Raw genomic sequence first — 6,652 nt, 5'->3', positions numbered from 1 at the left:
CCCCAGGGGCTGACCTGTAACTCCCCTTTTCCTGTGTCCAATCACATGATTTGAAACATGCAATAATTAAGGAATTTCAGCTGCTAAGCTAATAACTAATCAGCTGATAATTAAGGAGTTGGTCAGTTTCAGAAATACTTTCAGAATAACTAAGTAATGCACCACAATCAACCACTAGATGGTGCCAAAACCAACAATTTAACAAAACGGAATAGAACTGTCACAGAACACTCCCGCCTGGCGTGACTAAACAGCACTAAACAAGAGTCTTTACACACAGTTCATTTCTTCTTGGGGTGAGGGGAAGGACTGTCTGTGACAGTTCCTGTCTTTACACTATGCTCTAAAACTTTTTCTATGTATACTGTAATGAGTATAATAGTGCCAGGTTTGCAAAGTAAAGGAGGCAGAGCAGGCAAAAGGGACTGGAAAAAGTTGCCAACAACAATTACTGTTACCTAGTTGCATATTCAGCACCCTTTGCTACCGTAGTGTGGTGTTACTGTCTTAACTGTGTTGATAATGATTCACTAGCATGCTGTTATTTGTAATGGGTTACAGGAAACGATGTTTTTGGTGCATTTAAATGTCAATTCCCGATAAAGATGGTTAGCTGTGCCCCCATCCATAGGTGTAATGGTTGTGAGGAAGGGCATCCGACGTAAAACTTTGCTAAATATGCGGATTGACAAGACCATACTGGATTGGTCGAGGCCTGGGTTAACAACGGCCACTATTGGTGCTGTGCCCTCACAGGGTAACCGCTGTGGCAACTCCTGAAAAACAGGGAAAGAGTCAGAAGAAGAAAGAAGAGAAAGCGGTAGTATATAAGAACAGAAAGACAGGTTGTATAACGCTTTACAAAGCTACATAGAGTGTTGCATACAAATACACATAACAAATACCAAAAAATACCAAATAATTTTTACAAAAAGATTTGACTTTGCAGGAACATATTTCTTGTGTACCTTGAGATTTTGCACAGTACATATTTGTGTATTTCTTCAGTATATATTTTGTAAAATAGTGGCAATAGTGTCAATTTTTTTTAGTTTAAACATCATAATTAAAGTAACTTTGGCATTGACATTTTACCTGAGATACACTGGAGCTAGCCACCAAAAATGTATGAAACTGTTACAAATATTGCATGTTCTTTATCTGTCCCAGGAAGCATAACCACTTTACAGTATATTTACAATAAGTATATGTTTTGGATAAATGCATCGAAAGAAAATATGTTATGCTGCATCTATATCTGAAATTAGATCAGATATTGAATTTATTTGGTTAACCCACTGTAAACTGACCTAACCAGATAACAGTTTGGTCAGATTACAGCATTTTAGGTTACAGCACAATTTCCAACGTGCCAAGAGATTATGTGACTTCACTATAACTTCAATAAACAACCTGAAACACTAACCCAATCTTTTAAGGCTGCGTCGCATCGTCTCAGATGCAAGTCTTGGATTAACACATACAGTAGTATACACGTCACTCATATTGGTGACAGCTGTCAGAATATATGACTCAACTGTAACTTCAGAAATAAAACTCCTACACGAACCAAGTCATTAAGGTGATTTGCCATCATCCCAAGTTTATGCAGCTGGATGAGTGAAAGTTAGTGGTTACTGTATAGACAATTTAAACAGGTCACAATTGTTCATTGTAGTTGTAATCAGGCCCTGTATTCTATTATCCAAAATTGTGAACTGTATAGTACTGTCAATTTTTTTTGCTTTTTTATTGTTTGCGGATGACATTGTGAGCTGTAGCAAGAGTATGGTGCAGGTTGAGGAGAGCATGGAGAGGTGGAGGTATGTACTGGAGAGAAGAGGAATGAAAGTCAGTAGGAGCAAGACGGAATACATATATGTGAATGAGAGGGAGGACAGTGGAATGGTGAGGATGCAAGGAGTAGAGATGATGAAGGTATATGAGTTTAAATACTTTGGCTCGACTACCCAAAGTAACGGGGAGTGCGGAAGAGACGTGAAGAGAGTGCAGGCAGGGTGGACTGGGTGGAGAAGAGTGTCGGGAGTGATTTGCGACAAAAGGGTATCAGCAAATGTTAAGAGAGGACATGCAGGTAGCTGGTGTGACAGAGGAAGATGCAGAGGACAGGAAGAGATGGAAACGGATGATCCGCTGTGGCGACCCCTAACGAGAGAAGCCGAAAGTAGCAATGGTAGTAGTAGAGAGTACTGTCTATGTGTTCACCTTTAATGAGTGCGTCTGTATGAAACCAAGATGATGGCAAATTGCATGAAAATATCTGGTTCATTTTTGGTCATTATGCCACTGTGCTGTTTATGGGGATGGGAATACCTGCAGTCAGAGCGTGAACCCCAGTCCCCAGTGGGCAACTGCATTGACACAAAGCCGATGCTTAGACCGCTACACCACCGCGGACCCCATCATTGAGTAATTTAAAAAGACTGGTAAAATTGCGTTTAGTACTTTGGACTTTTGATAGGCAGTATTGTTAATGCCAATGTGGACAATAACATTCATGGTGTGAGGATGTTTACCTAGATGAGACAGGATCATTGGTTGAACCATGTCCAAAACATTAGCACCGGGGAAGCAATGTGTTCCAGCCATTTCTGATTTAATGTTCCTGACTATGGAATCAATGAAGCAGTAGAAAGTGCCTTGGAGGTCTGAACCAGAGAGGGGATTACAGGATGAGTGGTGGACTGCATGCAGCTGTATCGTGGAGAGGGGGCATGTCGTTGGGAGTGACGATCAACAGGAGAGATGGACTGCTTGGACACACTCTTGAAGAATGGAGGCAGCGACAAGGGGCCACCAGACTCTGGAGATGAAGGTGATTGGGGATGCGGTGCCCGGTGAGTGGGGCGATGTCTTGCTCATCCAGGATGGACATTTTGTTGGTCAGCAGGAGGGCCTGAGGTGGAATAGGACAAAAGAGGAGCTTTCCACCATGTTTATCCTTACAAGCAGCAGTCCATGGCTCCTTCTGGCTAGGAGGAGTTAACCAGGGCCTTGGGCCTAGCTCCCATCTGGGTCCAGTGGTCTGCAGCCTGGGCAGCAGCGAAATCCAGACATGGGACAGTAGAGTTGAGTTCTCCGGCAGTTGTGGTGGTGACAGAGGGGCCAATGATGGTCAAAGAGTGAAGGATCTGTTCTTCATCTCTGATCTGGTGCAGAATGGATATTCTCCCTTCAAAGATTTTTCTGGGTCAGGCGGAGACCGCTGTCATCCGGATGGTGAGGTGATTGGAGGCATGACTTATAGGGTCTGCTGGTGGTCACTGGGGAAAGAGAAATAGCTATGGCCAGTAAAGAGAGTAAATGCTACTGTCATTGGTGTAGTAAGTAGGCAGCACCACAGGGAGATACTTGCCTGTGAGGGCTCCACAACGGGAGCCCACAGCAGAAAGTAGACTTGAAAACAAAACTAGTACACACAGGAGATCTAACTGGGAATGATACCTACTGGCACAGGCCCAAAGGCTGGGCCTTCTGCAATGGATCAGCCTCTGGTAAGCAGGTTAGATAGCCATGGTTTCTTATCCAAACAACCAATAACAATATTTTATACCTTGTTAAAACATATAGGCAAAACAAGGATATGTGTAGTGTAAAAATGTGGTTTAAATATAGATAAAAATGTCAATTTATGACAGAGCTTCTAGTGAACAAACACAATACTGTTGTGCGGTTGTTTACTTCCTCTTGATGATATACTTGTGTGTTCATATTGTGTGTGGAAAAACCCAGCAGCATACAGCATTATATTATCTATCTATCTATCTATCTATCTATCTATCTATCTATCTATCTATCTATCTATCTATCTATCTATCTATCTATCTATCTATCTATCTATCTCTGTTTGCTGTAGGCTTATTGGTGGATAGGTATGAGTGGGTGAATTTCAGTAGAAATATTAAATTCAAGAGTAGTGTTACCTTAAGCAAAGACAACTTTATTTATGCTCAGGTAGCAAAATGATTTTGAAAAATGACATCTGAAACATCAAAACACAAAGTAAACCAGTCAGTCTAAAAGTTAATGTTGGAAAGGATATAGCATAGATACGTAAAGAGACGTATCATCAGCAAACACTTTCATTCATCTTATCTTGTCCCCTACCGGAAACAGCATGCAGTCATCTAGAATATCCAGTTCCACCAAATGCATCTTAAAAGTCATCAGAATATCATCTCCAAGTACATTAGATTTACCATAAATAATTTGTTCTATTAAAATATACCCATGCGAGTAAACAAAGGACGAGGGTAAATAGCTTTGGATTTCTCAAACACAGCAAAACAAAGGTAGTATGAGGGAGACCTAGGATCTATGAAAATATATTCAACAGATATACAGATTGAGACAAAAATATATAAATACATTTACACCTATGAATATACATATATACATCAGGAGTATATCACCCATGTGAATATCACAAATTATATAGAAATGTCTTCTACCAGACATCTCATTAAAAAATGCGAGTGTCTTGGAGATAGTTTGGTCAGCTTCTAAGCATAGCGTTCTATTTTGTGGATTTCAGACGGCAGTTGAAGAACTTAGCAGCACAGAATGTATTGAACAAAATAACTGATAGCATCAGTGCTTTTCATATAAGGGTGTATGACAGGTTTTCTGTGCTAATGTTAACAAAGGCCCACAGGGTCATAAAGATACAGACAATACTTTTTGTGTTACTTTAACTCATTTAAATGTCAAAGCCCCAGAACAAACAAAACTAGCTAGTAAAAAGCTAATGACCTTGTTTTTGGCTGGTGGTACACGTTAGTTTGATTTGGAAAATCTCTTAATCATAATTAATTTTTGATTAATCAAATGCCAATGTGTTAACTTTTCCAAAATGAAAAATAAATGACTGGCGAACAAACACAACAAGCTAATATGTAACAGGCAACCCTTCCGGTATTGGGTGCAATGGAAAGGTTTAGTTGTTAAAATAATTATGAAATATGAAGAATTCTGATGTAATGACACGTTTAAAAGTTTGGTTATAATGACAAAGTCATCAAGCATAGCAGACAAAAGTGGCACTGAAGAAACACTGGCCAAATAAATCAAGAAAACTGAAGTTATTGGCATACAGTATGTTGGTAACAGTCCCGTTTTGATGGTGTTTGTAAAGTTCTTGATAGATCATTTAAAAACGGAGGACAAGCTATTACATCATCATCTATTGACAGATATGTACAGCTTGAATATTTAGAAATCTTAGACTCTGTTCTAATAAAATTATCTTTGATCATTAAAGTGGCATGTTTACATTGTAAGCTCATAATTATTGCATTATATATATGATTAACACACATTTTAAAACCCTGTTTTCCGGTAAACAGCACAGAGTCGAACTGCATCTGTGAAATAAATAAATACATATGACTTATAAACGGCAACAATAATACTTCATACATTCTAAAGATAAATATTTCTCATCAGAACTTTTGCCTTTGACATTTTGTACTCTCGGTCAATAAATTAGTTAACAGGTACGAGCAATAAATCAGATTACGTCAGTTTCAACAAAGGGTTTCGCTCTAAAAAAGAAAAAAAAGTGGTAGGCAACTTTTTCTTTTAAAAAGAACCTATCTATGAGAAAATCAGTTTTGATAGGAACTGTGAAAACTTGGACAGGTTTGGTTGGATAAATACTGAACATGGAAGGATAACATGTCAAAGTGTATTAAAATCCTCTTGAAGTTCACAAACAACATTGTGCACATTCTACAAACTAGCGGGAACATTATGTACCACAATCCTACGATATTTCAGACAAATCTAAACATTATGCATTACAAAATACAAATAACTTGGTGATTAAAAATAACATTGAAATCCCGACCTTGAAAATAATTCGGTCAGGACGAGCGTCTCTAATGCTTTATATCGCATCTTTAAACTATGCCTACGATATAGTATATCAACAATACCACTTGGAGTGCGCTGAAGGCTGAATGAGTAAACTTCCTCTTTACAACCGTGAAGTGATACGGGAAATCCTTCCATCAGAGAGAAAATGTCTCATCCGACACGCTCGGCTGTTGTTTCAGATTCAGATTCAACGCCGTCTCTGTCTAAAGAACTGCTCTGTCTCTTTGAAAACAGAAAACCATGTCGGTCGGGAGGTTTGTGTCAGTCTTTCCAGGGGAAACTTCATTGTTGCAGCAGAAACTACGAAATCTCAGAGGCCCACAAACACAAAACCCACAAAAGTCACACCCCTTCCCCCCTTAAAAAAAAACCCAAAATCTTTATAGGACTTCCCCCATTGAGCAAGTTGGTCTGACATGATATTTGCATACAAATGTGCTTCATTTTACAAGGTCATGACCCTTATAATCAGCATGCCATACTGTATGGGGTGTGTGTATGTTATAGAAACCCTATCTGCTTTTCTAAGTGCAAATTAAACCTTCTTTTCTCCCACACAGACTAATTCCTGGTAACCCATGTGTCTCAATCAAGTCATTATAAACTCAATGAGATGTAGACGTTCAGAGGGAATTGTGCTTTTTTTATTTTTTTGGTTTGGATTTTTCCCCCTTTTTCTCCCAATAGTACCCATCCAATTACCCCACTCTTCCGAGCTGTCCCGGTAGCTGCTCCATCACCTCTGCCGATCCGG

The sequence above is a fragment of the Lampris incognitus genome, chromosome 13, assembly GCF_029633865.1.
Source record: "Lampris incognitus isolate fLamInc1 chromosome 13, fLamInc1.hap2, whole genome shotgun sequence".
In the NCBI taxonomy this organism is placed as follows: Eukaryota; Metazoa; Chordata; class Actinopteri; order Lampriformes; family Lampridae; genus Lampris; species Lampris incognitus.
This window is presented reverse-complemented; position numbering follows the sequence as displayed.